Raw genomic sequence first — 17,279 nt, forward strand, 5'->3', positions numbered from 1 at the left:
GTCATTTTATGATTGTGACTGTATGCTAGTAAGTGTATGATATTGATTGTGCGAATGTGATTGTGATTGCATGATAGCAATTGTATGATTGTGAATGTATGATTATGATTCTCTGATTGCGATTGTCTGATTGCGATTGTGTGATTGTGATTGTATGATTGTAATTGTATGATTGTGATTGTATGATTGTGGTTGTATGTTTGTGATCGTATGATTGTGATTGTATGATTCTGAATATATGACTGTGATTGTATGATTGTGGTTGTACGATTATGACTGTACGATTGTCATTGTACGATTGTCATTATATGATTGTGACTGTATGCTTGTAACTGTATGATATTGATTGTGCGAATGTGATTGTGATTGCATGATCGCAATTGTATGATTGTGAATGTGTGATTATGATTCTCTGATTGCAATTGTATGATTGCGATTGTGTGATTGTGAATGTATGATTCTTATTGTATGATTGTGATTCTATGATTGCGATTGTATGATTGTAATTGTATGAATGTAATTGTATGATTGTGATTGCTTGATTGTGATTGTATGATTGCGTTTGTATGATTCTAATTGTATGCATGTGAATGTATAATTCTGATTGTATGTTTGTGATAATATGATTGCGATTGCATGATTGAGATTGTATGATTGTGATTGTATGATTGTGATTGTAGGATTGTGATTGTATGATTGTGATTGTAAGATTGTAATTGTATGATTGTGATTGGATGATTTTGATTGTATAATTGTGATTGTATGATTGTAACCGTATGATAGTGATTGTGTGAATGTGATTGTAGGATTGTAATTGTATGATTATGCTTGTATGATTCTAATTGAATGATTATGATTGTATGATTGTGATTGTATGATTGTGATTGTATGATAGTGATTGTATGATAGTGATTGCATGATTGTGATTGTATGATAGTGATTGTGTGATTGTGTTGGTATGATTCTAATTGTATGCATGTGAATGTATTATTCTGGTTGCATGCTCGTGATTATATGATTGGGATTGTATGTTTGTGATTGTATGATTGTGATTGTATGATTCTGATTGTATGATTGTGATTGTATGATTGTGATTTTATGATTGTGATTGTATGATAGTGATTGTATGATTGTGATTGTATGATTGTGATTGTATGATTGTGATTGTATGACTGTGATTGTATGATTGTGATTGTATGATTGTGATTGTATGATTGTGATTGTATGATTGTGATTGTATGTTTGTGATCGTATGATTGTGATTGTATGATTGTGAATATATGACTGTGATTGTATGATTGTGGTTGTACGATTATGACTGTACCATTGTGATTGTACGATTGTCATTTTATGATTGTGACTGTATGCTAGTAAGTGTATGATATTGATTGTGTGAATGTGATTGTGATTGCATGATAGCAATTGTATGATTGTGAATGTATGATTATGATTCTCTGATTGCGATTGTCTGATTGCGATTGTGTGATTGTGATTGTATGATTGTAATTGTATGATTGTGATTGTATGATTGTGGTTGTATGTTTGTGATCGTATGATTGTGATTGTATGATTGTGAATATATGACTGTGATTGTATGATTGTGGTTGTACGATTATGACTGTACGATTGTCATTGTACGATTGTCATTATATGATTGTGACTGTATGCTTGTAACTGTATGATATTGATTGTGTGAATGTGATTGTGATTGCATGATCGCAATTGTATGATTGTGAATGTATGATTATGATTCTCTGATTGCAATTGTATGATTGCGATTGTGTGATTGTGAATGTATGATTCTTATTGTATGATTGTGATTCTATGATTGCGATTGTATGATTGTAATTGTATGAATGTAATTGTATGATTGTGATTGCTTGATTGTGATTGTATGATTGTGTTTGTATGATTCTAATTGTATGCATGTGAATGTATAATTCTGATTGTATGTTTGTGATAATATGATTGCGATTGCATGATTGAGATTGTATGATTGTGATTGTATGATTGTGATTGTAGGATTGTGATTGTATGATTGTGATTGTAAGATTGTAATTGTATGATTGTGATTGGATGATTTTGATTGTATAATTGTGATTGTATGATTGTAACCGTATGATAGTGATTGTGTGAATGTGATTGTAGGATTGTAATTGTATGATTATGCTTGTATGATTCTAATTGAATGATTATGATTGTATGATTGTGATTGTATGATTGTGATTGTATGATAGTGATTGTATGATAGTGATTGCATGATTGTGATTGTATGATAGTGATTGTGTGATTGTGTTGGTATGGCTCTAATTGTACGCATGTGAATGTATTATTCTGGTTGCATGCTCGTGATTATATGATTGGGATTGTATGTTTGTGATTGTATGATTGTGATTGTATGATTGTGATTGTATGATTGTGATTTTATGATTGTGATTGTATGATTGTGATTGTATGATTGCGATTGTTTGATTGTGATAATATGATTGCGATTGTATGACTGTGATTGTATGATTGCGATTGTATGATTGTGATTGTGTGATTGTGATTGTACGATTGTGATTGTACGATTGTGATTGTACGATTGTGTTTGTACGATTGTGATTTTATAATTGTGACATTATCATTGTAACTGTATGATATTGATTGTGTGAATGTGATTGTGATTGCATGATCGCAATTGTATGATTGTGAATGTATGATTATGATTCTCTGATTGCAATTGTCTGATTGCGATTGTGTGATTGTGAATGTATGATTCTGACTCTATGATTGTGATTCCATGATTGTGATTGTATGATTGTAATTGTATGAATGTGATTGTATGATTGTGATTGTTTGATTGTGATAATATGATTGCGATTGTATGACTGTGATTGTATGATTGCGATTGTATGATTGTGATTGTGTGATTGTGTTTGTATGATTCTAATTGTATGCATGTGAATGTATAATTCTGATTGTATGTTCGTGATAATATGATTGCGATTGTATGTTTGTGATTGTATGATTGTGATTGTATGATTGTGATTGTAAGATTGTGATTGTATGATTGTGATTGTATGATTGTGATTGTATGATTCTACTTGGGTGATTGTGGTTGTATGATTGTGAATATATAATTGTATTTGCGTGATTGTTATTGCCGGATTGCTATTGTATAATGCTGATTGTATGATAGTGATTGTGTGATTGTGATTGTACGATTGTGGTTCCATGATTGCGATTGTATGTCGGTGATTGTATGATTGCGATTGTATGATTGTGATTGTATGATCGTGATTGCATGATTGTGATTCTATGATTGTCATTGTATGATTGTGGTTTTATGATTGTGATTGTATGATTGTGATTGTAGGATTGTGATTGTATGATTGTGATTGTATGATTGTGATTGTATGATTCTACTCGGGTGATTGTGGTTGTATGATTGTGAATATATAATTGTATTTGCGTGATTGTTATTGCCGGATTGCTATTGTATAATGCTGATTGTATGATAGTGATTGTGTGATTGTGATTGTACGATTGTGGTTCTATGATTGCGATTGTATGTTGGTGATTGTATGATTGTGTTTGTATGATTATGATTCTCTGATTGCGATTGTGTGATTGTGAATGTATGATTCTGACTCTATGATTGTGATTCCATGATTGTGATTGTATGATTGTAATTGTATGAATGTGATTGTATGATTGTGATTGTCTGATTGTGACTGTGTGATTACGTTTGTATGATTCTAATTGTATCCATGTGAATGTATAATTCTGATTGCATGTTTGTGATAATAAGATTGCGATTGTATGATTGAGATTGTATGATTGTGATTGTGTGATTGTGATTGTGATTGTGATTCTATGATTGTATTTTATGATTCTGATTATATGATTCTGATTATGTGATTGTGTTTGTATGATTCTAATTGTAAGTATATATATGTATAATTGTGATTGCGTGATTGTGATTGTATGATTGTGGATGTATGATGATGACTGTATGATTGCGATTGTCTGATTGCGATTGTGTGATTGTGATTGTATGATTGTGATTGTATGATTGTGATTGTATGATTGTGATCGTATGATTGTGATCGTATGATTGTGATCGTATGATTGTGATTGTATGATTGTGATTGTATGACTGCGATTGTATGACTGTGATTGTATGACTGTGATTGTATAATTGTGATTGTATAATTGTGATTGCATGATTGTGATTGTATGATTGTCATTGTACGATTGTGGTTGTACGATTGTGATTGTAGGATTGTGATTGTAGGATTGTGATTGTATAATTGTGATTGTATGATTGTGATTGTATGATTGTGATTGTATGATTGTGATTGTATGATTGAGATTCTATGATTGTGATTGTAGGACTGTGATTGTATGATTGCGATTGTCTGATTGCGATTGTGTGATTGTGAATGTATGATTGTGATTGTATGATTGTGATTCTATGATTGTGATTGTATGATTGTAATTGTATGATTGTGATTGTATGATTGTGATTGTATGATTGCGATTGTAGGGTTGTGATTGCGAGATTGTGATTGTATGATTGTATTTGTATGATTGTGATTACATGATTGAGATTCTATGATTGTGATTGTATGATAGTGATTGTGTGATTGTGATTGTATGATTGTGTTTTTATAATTGTGACTGAATGATTTTAGTTGTATGATTGTGATTGTATGATTGTGATTGTATGATTGTGATTGTATGATTGTGATTGTATGATTGTGATTGTATGATTGTGATTGTATGATTGTGATTGTATGATTGTGATTGTATGATTGTGATTGTATGATTGTGATTGTATGATTGTGATTGTATGATTGAGTTTGTACGATTGTGGTTGTTGTGATTGTGTTGCTATGTTTCTCTATGTATGACTATGATTGTATGATAGTGATTGTGTGAATGTGGTTGTCTGATTGTGATTGTATGATTGCGAATGCAGGATTGTGATTGTGATTCTATGATTTTGATTGTGTGATTGTGTTCCTATGATTCTCATTGTATAACTGTGATTGTATGATAGTGATTGTGTGATTGTGGTTGTCTGATTCTGATTGTATGATTGCGAATGCAGGATTGTGATTGTGATTGTATGATTGCGATTGTGTGATTGTGATTGTATGATTGTGATTGTATGACTGTGATTGTATCTTTGTGATTGTATGATTGTGATTGTACGATTGTGATTGTACGATTGTGATTGTACGATTGCGATTTTATAATTGTGACATTATCATTGTAACTGTATGATATTGATTTTGTGAATGTGATTGTGATTGCATGATCGCAATTGTATGATTGTGAATGTATGATTATGATTCTCTGATTGCAATTGTCTGATTGCGATTGTGTGATTGTGAATGTATCATTCTGACTCTATGATTGTGATTCCATGATTGTGATTGTATGATTGTAATTGTATGAATGTGATTGTATGATTGTGATTGTTTGATTGTGATTGTGTGATTGCGTTTGTATGATTCTAATTGTATGCATGTGAATGTATAATTCTGATTGTATGTTCGTGATAATATGATTGCGATTGCATGATTGAGATTGTATAATTGTGATTGTATGATTGTGATTGTAGGATTGTGATTGTATGATTGTGATTGTATGATTGTGATTGTATGATTGTGAATATATGACTGTGATTGTATGATTGTGGTTGTACGATTATGACTGTACCATTGTGATTGTACGATTGTCATTTTATGATTGTGACTGTATGCTAGTAAGTGTATGATATTGATTGTGTGAATGTGATTGTGATTGCATGATAGCAATTGTATGATTGTGAATGTATGATTATGATTCTCTGATTGCGATTGTCTGATTGCGATTGTGTGATTGTGATTGTATGATTGTAATTGTATGATTGTGATTGTATGATTGTGGTTGTATGTTTGTGATCGTATGATTGTGATTGTATGATTCTGAATATATGACTGTGATTGTATGATTGTGGTTGTACGATTATGACTGTACGATTGTCATTGTACGATTGTCATTATATGATTGTGACTGTATGCTTGTAACTGTATGATATTGATTGTGTGAATGTGATTGTGATTGCATGATCGCAATTGTATGATTGTGAATGTATGATTATGATTCTCTGATTGCAATTGTATGATTGCGATTGTGTGATTGTGAATGTATGATTCTTATTGTATGATTGTGATTCTATGATTGCGATTGTATGATTGTAATTGTATGAATGTAATTGTATGATTGTGATTGCTTGATTGTGATTGTATGATTGCGTTTGTATGATTCTAATTGTATGCATGTGAATGTATAATTCTGATTGTATGTTTGTGATAATATGATTGCGATTGCGTGATTGAGATTGTATGATTGTGATTGTATGATTGTGATTGTAGGATTGTGATTGTATGATTGTGATTGTAAGATTGTAATTGTATGATTGTGATTGGATGATTTTGATTGTATAATTGTGATTGTATGATTGTAACCGTATGATAGTGATTGTGTGAATGTGATTGTAGGATTGTAATTGTATGATTATGCTTGTATGATTCTAATTGAATGATTATGATTGTATGATTGTGATTGTATGATTGTGATTGTATGATAGTGATTGTATGATAGTGATTGCATGATTGTGATTGTATGATAGTGATTGTGTGATTGTGTTGGTATGATTCTAATTGTATGCATGTGAATGTATTATTCTGGTTGCATGCTCGTGATTATATGATTGGGATTGTATGTTTGCGATTGTATGATTGTGATTGTATGATTCTGATTGTATGATTGTGATTGTATGATTGTGATTTTATGATTGTGATTGTATGATAGTGATTGTATGATTGTGATTGTATGATTGTGATTGTATGATTGTGATTGTATGATTGTGATTGTATGATTGTGATTGTATGATTGTGATTGTACGATTGTGATTGTATGATTGTGATTGTATGTTTGTGATCGTATGATTGTGATTGTATGATTGTGAATATATGACTGTGATTGTATGATTGTGGTTGTACGATTATGACTGTACCATTGTGATTGTACGATTGTCATTTTATGATTGTGACTGTATGCTAGTAAGTGTATGATATTGATTGTGCGAATGTGATTGTGATTGCATGATAGCAATTGTATGATTGTGAATGTATGATTATGATTCTCTGATTGCGATTGTCTGATTGCGATTGTGTGATTGTGATTGTATGATTGTAATTGTATGATTGTGATTGTATGATTGTGGTTGTATGTTTGTGATCGTATGATTGTGATTGTATGATTCTGAATATATGACTGTGATTGTATGATTGTGGTTGTACGATTATGACTGTACGATTGTCATTGTACGATTGTCATTATATGATTGTGACTGTATGCTTGTAACTGTATGATATTGATTGTGTGAATGTGATTGTGATTGCATGATCGCAATTGTATGATTGTGAATGTGTGATTATGATTCTCTGATTGCAATTGTATGATTGCGATTGTGTGATTGTGAATGTATGATTCTTATTGTATGATTGTGATTCTATGATTGCGATTGTATGATTGTAATTGTATGAATGTAATTGTATGATTGTGATTGCTTGATTGTGATTGTATGATTGCGTTTGTATGATTCTAATTGTATGCATGTGAATGTATAATTCTGATTGTATGTTTGTGATAATATGATTGCGATTGCATGATTGAGATTGTATGATTGTGATTGTATGATTGTGATTGTAGGATTGTGATTGTATGATTGTGATTGTAAGATTGTAATTGTATGATTGTGATTGGATGATTTTGATTGTATAATTGTGATTGTATGATTGTAACCGTATGATAGTGATTGTGTGAATGTGATTGTAGGATTGTAATTGTATGATTATGCTTGTATGATTCTAATTGAATGATTATGATTGTATGATTGTGATTGTATGATTGTGATTGTATGATAGTGATTGTATGATAGTGATTGCATGATTGTGATTGTATGATAGTGATTGTGTGATTGTGTTGGTATGATTCTAATTGTATGCATGTGAATGTATTATTCTGGTTGCATGCTCGTGATTATATGATTGGGATTGTATGTTTGTGATTGTATGATTGTGATTGTATGATTCTGATTGTATGATTGTGATTGTATGATTGTGATTTTATGATTGTGATTGTATGATAGTGATTGTATGATTGTGATTGTATGATTGTGATTGTATGATTGTGATTGTATGATTGTGATTGTATGATTGTGATTGTATGATTGTGATTGTATGATTGTGATTGTATGATTGTGATTGTATGTTTGTGATCGTATGATTGTGATTGTATGATTGTGAATATATGACTGTGATTGTATGATTGTGGTTGTACGATTATGACTGTACCATTGTGATTGTACGATTGTCATTTTATGATTGTGACTGTATGCTAGTAAGTGTATGATATTGATTGTGTGAATGTGATTGTGATTGCATGATAGCAATTGTATGATTGTGAATGTATGATTATGATTCTCTGATTGCGATTGTCTGATTGCGATTGTGTGATTGTGATTGTATGATTGTAATTGTATGATTGTGATTGTATGATTGTGGTTGTATGTTTGTGATCGTATGATTGTGATTGTATGATTGTGAATATATGACTGTGATTGTATGATTGTGGTTGTACGATTATGACTGTACGATTGTCATTGTACGATTGTCATTATATGATTGTGACTGTATGCTTGTAACTGTATGATATTGATTGTGTGAATGTGATTGTGATTGCATGATCGCAATTGTATGATTGTGAATGTATGATTATGATTCTCTGATTGCAATTGTATGATTGCGATTGTGTGATTGTGAATGTATGATTCTTATTGTATGATTGTGATTCTATGATTGCGATTGTATGATTGTAATTGTATGAATGTAATTGTATGATTGTGATTGCTTGATTGTGATTGTATGATTGTGTTTGTATGATTCTAATTGTATGCATGTGAATGTATAATTCTGATTGTATGTTTGTGATAATATGATTGCGATTGCATGATTGAGATTGTATGATTGTGATTGTATGATTGTGATTGTAGGATTGTGATTGTATGATTGTGATTGTAAGATTGTGATTGTATGATTGTGATTGGATGATTTTGATTGTATAATTGTGATTGTATGATTGTAACCGTATGATAGTGATTGTGTGAATGTGATTGTAGGATTGTAATTGTATGATTATGCTTGTATGATTCTAATTGAATGATTATGATTGTATGATTGTGATTGTATGATTGTGATTGTATGATAGTGATTGTATGATAGTGATTGCATGATTGTGATTGTATGATAGTGATTGTGTGATTGTGTTGGTATGGCTCTAATTGTACGCATGTGAATGTATTATTCTGGTTGCATGCTCGTGATTATATGATTGGGATTGTATGTTTGTGATTGTATGATTGTGATTGTATGATTGTGATTGTATGATTGTGATTTTATGATTGTGATTGTATGATTGTGATTGTATGATTGCGATTGTTTGATTGTGATAATATGATTGCGATTGTATGACTGTGATTGTATGATTGCGATTGTATGATTGTGATTGTGTGATTGTGATTGTACGATTGTGATTGTACGATTGTGATTGTACGATTGTGTTTGTACGATTGTGATTTTATAATTGTGACATTATCATTGTAACTGTATGATATTGATTGTGTGAATGTGATTGTGATTGCATGATCGCAATTGTATGATTGTGAATGTATGATTATGATTCTCTGATTGCAATTGTCTGATTGCGATTGTGTGATTGTGAATGTATGATTCTGACTCTATGATTGTGATTCCATGATTGTGATTGTATGATTGTAATTGTATGAATGTGATTGTATGATTGTGATTGTTTGATTGTGATAATATGATTGCGATTGTATGACTGTGATTGTATGATTGCGATTGTATGATTGTGATTGTGTGATTGTGTTTGTATGATTCTAATTGTATGCATGTGAATGTATAATTCTGATTGTATGTTCGTGATAATATGATTGCGATTGTATGTTTGTGATTGTATGATTGTGATTGTATGATTGTGATTGTAAGATTGTGATTGTATGATTGTGATTGTATGATTGTGATTGTATGATTCTACTTGGGTGATTGTGGTTGTATGATTGTGAATATATAATTGTATTTGCGTGATTGTTATTGCCGGATTGCTATTGTATAATGCTGATTGTATGATAGTGATTGTGTGATTGTGATTGTACGATTGTGGTTCCATGATTGCGATTGTATGTCGGTGATTGTATGATTGCGATTGTATGATTGTGATTGTATGATCGTGATTGCATGATTGTGATTCTATGATTGTCATTGTATGATTGTGGTTTTATGATTGTGATTGTATGATTGTGATTGTAGGATTGTGATTGTATGATTGTGATTGTATGATTGTGATTGTATGATTCTACTCGGGTGATTGTGGTTGTATGATTGTGAATATATAATTGTATTTGCGTGATTGTTATTGCCGGATTGCTATTGTATAATGCTGATTGTATGATAGTGATTGTGTGATTGTGATTGTACGATTGTGGTTCTATGATTGCGATTGTATGTTGGTGATTGTATGATTGTGTTTGTATGATTATGATTCTCTGATTGCGATTGTGTGATTGTGAATGTATGATTCTGACTCTATGATTGTGATTCCATGATTGTGATTGTATGATTGTAATTGTATGAATGTGATTGTATGATTGTGATTGTCTGATTGTGACTGTGTGATTACGTTTGTATGATTCTAATTGTATTCATGTGAATGTATAATTCTGATTGCATGTTTGTGATAATAAGATTGCGATTGTATGATTGAGATTGTATGATTGTGATTGTGTGATTGTGATTGTGATTGTGATTCTATGATTGTATTTTATGATTCTGATTATATGATTCTGATTATGTGATTGTGTTTGTATGATTCTAATTGTAAGTATATATATGTATAATTGTGATTGCGTGATTGTGATTGTATGATTGTGGATGTATGATGATGACTGTATGATTGCGATTGTCTGATTGCGATTGTGTGATTGTGATTGTATGATTGTGATTGTATGATTGTGATTGTATGATTGTGATCGTATGATTGTGATCGTATGATTGTGATCGTATGATTGTGATTGTATGATTGTGATTGTATGACTGCGATTGTATGACTGTGATTGTATGACTGTGATTGTATAATTGTGATTGTATAATTGTGATTGCATGATTGTGATTGTATGATTGTCATTGTACGATTGTGGTTGTACGATTGTGATTGTAGGATTGTGATTGTAGGATTGTGATTGTATAATTGTGATTGTATGATTGTGATTCTATGATTGTGATTGTATGATTGTGATTGTATGATTGAGATTCTATGATTGTGATTGTAGGACTGTGATTGTATGATTGCGATTGTCTGATTGCGATTGTGTGATTGTGAATGTATGATTGTGATTGTATGATTGTGATTCTATGATTGTGATTGTATGATTGGAATTGTATGATTGTGATTGTATGATTGTGATTGTATGATTGCGATTGTAGGGTTGTGATTGTGAGATTGTGATTGTATGATTGTATTTGTATGATTGTGATTACATGATTGAGATTCAATGATTGTGATTGTATGATAGTGATTGTGTGATTGTGATTGTATGATTGTGTTTTTATAATTGTGACTGAATGATTTTAGTTGTATGATTGTGATTGTATGATTGTGATTGTATGATTGTGATTGTATGATTGTGATTGTATGATTGTGATTGTATGATTGTGATTGTATGATTGTGATTGTATGATTGTGATTGTATGATTGTGATTGTATGATTGTGATTGTATGATTGTGATTGTATGATTGTGATTGTATGATTGTGATTGTATGATTGTGATTGTATGATTGAATTTGTACGATTGTGGTTGTTGTGATTGTGTTGCTATGTTTCTCTATGTATGACTGTGATTGTATGATAGTGATTGTGTGAATGTGGTTGTCTGATTGTGATTGTATGATTGCGAATGCAGGATTGTGATTGTGATTCTATGATTTTGATTGTGTGATTGTGTTCCTATGATTCTCATTGTATAACTGTGATTGTATGATAGTGATTGTGTGATTGTGGTTGTCTGATTCTGATTGTATGATTGCGAATGCAGGATTGTGATTGTGATTGTATGATTGCGATTGTGTGATTGTGATTGTATGATTGTGATTGTATGACTGTGATTGTATCTTTGTGATTGTATGATTGTGATTGTACGATTGTGATTGTACGATTGTGATTGTACGATTGCGATTTTATAATTGTGACATTATCATTGTAACTGTATGATATTGATTTTGTGAATGTGATTGTGATTGCATGATCGCAATTGTATGATTGTGAATGTATGATTATGATTCTCTGATTGCAATTGTCTGATTGCGATTGTGTGATTGTGAATGTATCATTCTGACTCTATGATTGTGATTCCATGATTGTGATTGTATGATTGTAATTGTATGAATGTGATTGTATGATTGTGATTGTTTGATTGTGATTGTGTGATTGCGTTTGTATGATTCTAATTGTATGCATGTGAATGTATAATTCTGATTGTATGTTCGTGATAATATGATTGCGATTGCATGATTGAGATTGTATAATTGTGATTGTATGATTGTGATTGTAGGATTGTGATTGTATGATTGTGATTGTATGATTGTGATTGTATGATTGTGATTGTATGATTGTGATTGTATGATTGTGATTGTATGATTGTGATCGTATGATTGTGATTGTATGATTGTGAATGTATGACTGTGATTGTATGATTATGCTTGTATGATTCTAATTGAATGATTATGATTGTATGATTGTGATTGTATGATTGTGATTGTATGATAGTGATTGTATGATAGTGATTGCATGATTGTGATTGTATGATAGTGATTGTGTGATTGTGTTGGTATGATTCTAATTGTATGCATGTGAATGTATTATTCTGGTTGCATGCTCGTGATTATATGATTGGGATTGTATGTTTGTGATTGTATGATTGTGATTGTATGATTCTGATTGTATGATTGTGATTGTATGATTGTGATTTTATGATTGTGATTGTATGATAGTGATTGTATGATTGTGATTGTATGATTGTGATTGTATGATTGTGATTGTATGATTGTGATTGTATGATTGTGATTGTATGATTGTGATTGTATGATTGTGATTGTATGTTTGTGATCGTATGATTGTGATTGTATGATTGTGAATATATGACTGTGATTGTATGATTGTGGTTGTACGATTATGACTGTACCATTGTGATTGTACGATTGTCATTTTATGATTGTGACTGTATGCTAGTAAGTGTATGATATTGATTGTGTGAATGTGATTGTGATTACATGATAGCAATTGTATGATTGTGAATGTATGATTATGATTCTCTGATTGCGATTGTCTGATTGCGATTGTGTGATTGTGATTGTATGATTGTAATTGTATGATTGTGATTGTATGATTGTGGTTGTATGTTTGTGATCGTATGATTGTGATTGTATGATTCTGAATATATGACTGTGATTGTATGATTGTGGTTGTACGATTATGACTGTACGATTGTCATTGTACGATTGTCATTATATGATTGTGACTGTATGCTTGTAACTGTATGATATTGATTGTGTGAATGTGATTGTGATTGCATGATCGCAATTGTATGATTGTGAATGTATGATTATGATTCTCTGATTGCAATTGTATGATTGCGATTGTGTGATTGTGAATGTATGATTCTTATTGTATGATTGTGATTCTATGATTGCGATTGTATGATTGTAATTGTATGAATGTAATTGTATGATTGTGATTGCTTGATTGTGATTGTATGATTGCGTTTGTATGATTCTAATTGTATGCATGTGAATGTATAATTCTGATTGTATGTTTGTGATAATATGATTCCGATTGCATGATTGAGATTGTATGATTGTGATTGTATGATTGTGATTGTAGGATTGTGATTGTATGATTGTGATTGTAAGATTGTAATTGTATGATTGTGATTGGATGATTTTGATTGTATAATTGTGATTGTATGACTGTAACCGTATGATAGTGATTGTGTGAATGTGATTGTAGGATTGTAATTGTATGATTATGCTTGTATGATTCTAATTGAATGATTATGATTGTATGATTGTGATTGTATGATTGTGATTGTATGATAGTGATTGTATGATAGTGATTGCATGATTGTGATTGTATGATAGTGATTGTGTGATTGTGTTGGTATGATTCTAATTGTATGCATGTGAATGTATTATTCTGGTTGCATGCTCGTGATTATATGATTGGGATTGTATGTTTGTGATTGTATGATTGTGATTGTATGATTCTGATTGTATGATTGTGATTGTATGATTGTGATTTTATGATTGTGATTGTATGATAGTGATTGTATGATTGTGATTGTATGATTGTGATTGTATGATTGTGATTGTATGATTGTGATTGTATGATTGTGATTGTATGATTGTGATTGTATGATTGTGATTGTATGATTGTGATTGTATGTTTGTGATCGTATGATTGTGATTGTATGATTGTGAATATATGACTGTGATTGTATGATTGTGGTTGTACGATTATGACTGTACCATTGTGATTGTACGATTGTCATTTTATGATTGTGACTGTATGCTAGTAAGTGTATGATATTGATTGTGTGAATGTGATTGTGATTGCATGATAGCAATTGTATGATTGTGAATGTATGATTATGATTCTCTGATTGCGATTGTCTGATTGCGATTGTGTGATTGTGATTGTATGATTGTATTTGTATGATTGTGATTGTATGATTGTGGTTGTATGTTTGTGATCGTATGATTGTGATTGTATGATTGTGAATATATGACTGTGATTGTATGATTGTGGTTGTACGATTATGACTGTACGATTGTCATTGTACGATTGTCATTATATGATTGTGACTGTATGCTTGTAACTGTATGATATTGATTGTGTGAATGTGATTGTGATTGCATGATCGCAATTGTATGATTGTGAATGTATGATTATGATTCTCTGATTGCAATTGTATGATTGCGATTGTGTGATTGTGAATGTATGATTCTTATTGTATGATTGTGATTCTATGATTGCGATTGTATGATTGTAATTGTATGAATGTAATTGTATGATTGTGATTGCTTGATTGTGATTGTATGATTGCGTTTGTATGATTCTAATTGTATGCATGTGAATGTATAATTCTGATTGTATGTTTGTGATAATATGATTGCGATTGCATGATTGAGATTGTATGATTGTGATTGTATGATTGTGATTGTAGGATTGTGATTGTATGATTGTGATTGTAAGATTGTAATTGTATGATTGTGATTGTATGATTGTGATTGTATGATTGTGATTGTACGATTGTGATTGTACGATTGTGATTGTACGATTGTGTTTGTACGATTGTGATTTTATAATTGTGACATTATCATTGTAACTGTATGATATTGATTGTGTGAATGTGATTGTGATTGCATGATCGCAATTGTATGATTGTGAATGTATGATTATGATTCTCTGATTGCAATTGTCTGATTGCGATTGTGTGATTGTGAATGTATGATTCTGACTCTATGATTGTGATTCCATGATTGTGATTGTATGATTATAATTGTATGAATGTGATTGTATGATTGTGATTGTTTGATTGTGATAATATGATTGCGATTGTATGACTGTGATTGTATGATTGCGATTGTATGATTGTGATTGTATGATTGTGATTGTATGATTGTGATTATATGATTGTGATTGTTTGAATGTGATTGTGTGATTGTGGATGTATGATTGCGATTGTATGTTTGTCATTGTACGATTATGACTGTACGATTGCGATTGTACGATTGTGATTTTATGATTGTGACATTATCATTGTAACTGTATGATAGTGATTGTGTGAATGTGATTGTGATTGCATGATCGTAATTGTATGATTGTGGATGTATGATTATGACTGTATGATTGCGATTGTCTGATTGCGATTGTGTGATTGTGGTTGTATGATTGTGATTGTATGATCGTGATTGTATGCTTGTGATTGTATGATTGTAATTGTATGATTGTGATTGTGTGATTGTGATTGTATGATTGCGATTGTAGGGTTGTGATTGTGAGATTGTGATTGTATGATTGTAATTGTATGATTGTGATTGCATGATTGTGATTGTATGATAGTGATTGTACGATTGTGTTTGTTGTGATTGTGATTGTACGATTGTGATTTTATAATTGTGACATTATCATTGTAACTGTATGATATTGATTGTGTGAATGTGATTGTGATTGCATGATCGCAATTGTATGATTGTGAATGTATGATTATGATTCTCTGATTGCAATTGCCTGATTGCGATTGTGTGATTGTGAATGTATGATTCTGACTCTATGATTGCGATTCCATGATTGTGATTGTATGATTGTAATTGTATGAATCTGATTGTATGATTGTGATTGCTTGATTGTGATTGTATGATTGCGTTTGTATGATTCTAATTGTATGCATGTGAATGTATAATTCTGATTGTATGTTTGTGATATTATGATTGCGATTGCTTGATTGAGATTGTATGATTGTGATTGTATAATTGTGATTGTAGGATTGTGATTGTATGATTGTGATTGTAAGATTGTAATTGTATGATTGTGATTGGATGATTTTGATTGTATAATTGTGATTGTATGATTGTGATTGTATGATTGTGGTTGTGTGATTGTGTTGCTATGATTCTCATTGTATAACTGTGATTGTATGATAGTGATTGTGTGATTGTGGTTGTCTGATTCTGATTGTATGATTGCGAATGCAGGATTGTGATTGTGATTGTATGATTGCGATTGTATGATTGTGATTGTATGATTGTGATTGTAAGATTGTGATTGTATGATTATGAGTGTATGATTGTGATTGTATGATTCTACTTGGGTGATTGTGGTTGCATGATTGTGAACATATAATTGTATTTGCGTGATTGTTATTGCCGAATTGCTATTGTATAATGCTGATTGTATGATAGTGATTGTGTGATTGTGATTGTACGATTGTGGTTCCATGATTGCGATTGTATGTCGGTGATTGTATGATTGGGATTGTATGATTGTGATTGTATGATCGTGATTGTATGATCGTGATTGTTTGATTGTGATTGTATGATTGTGA

The sequence above is a fragment of the Megachile rotundata genome, chromosome 12 (genome assembly GCF_050947335.1).
Source record: "Megachile rotundata isolate GNS110a chromosome 12, iyMegRotu1, whole genome shotgun sequence".
Lineage (NCBI taxonomy): Eukaryota > Metazoa > Arthropoda > Insecta > Hymenoptera > Megachilidae > Megachile > Megachile rotundata.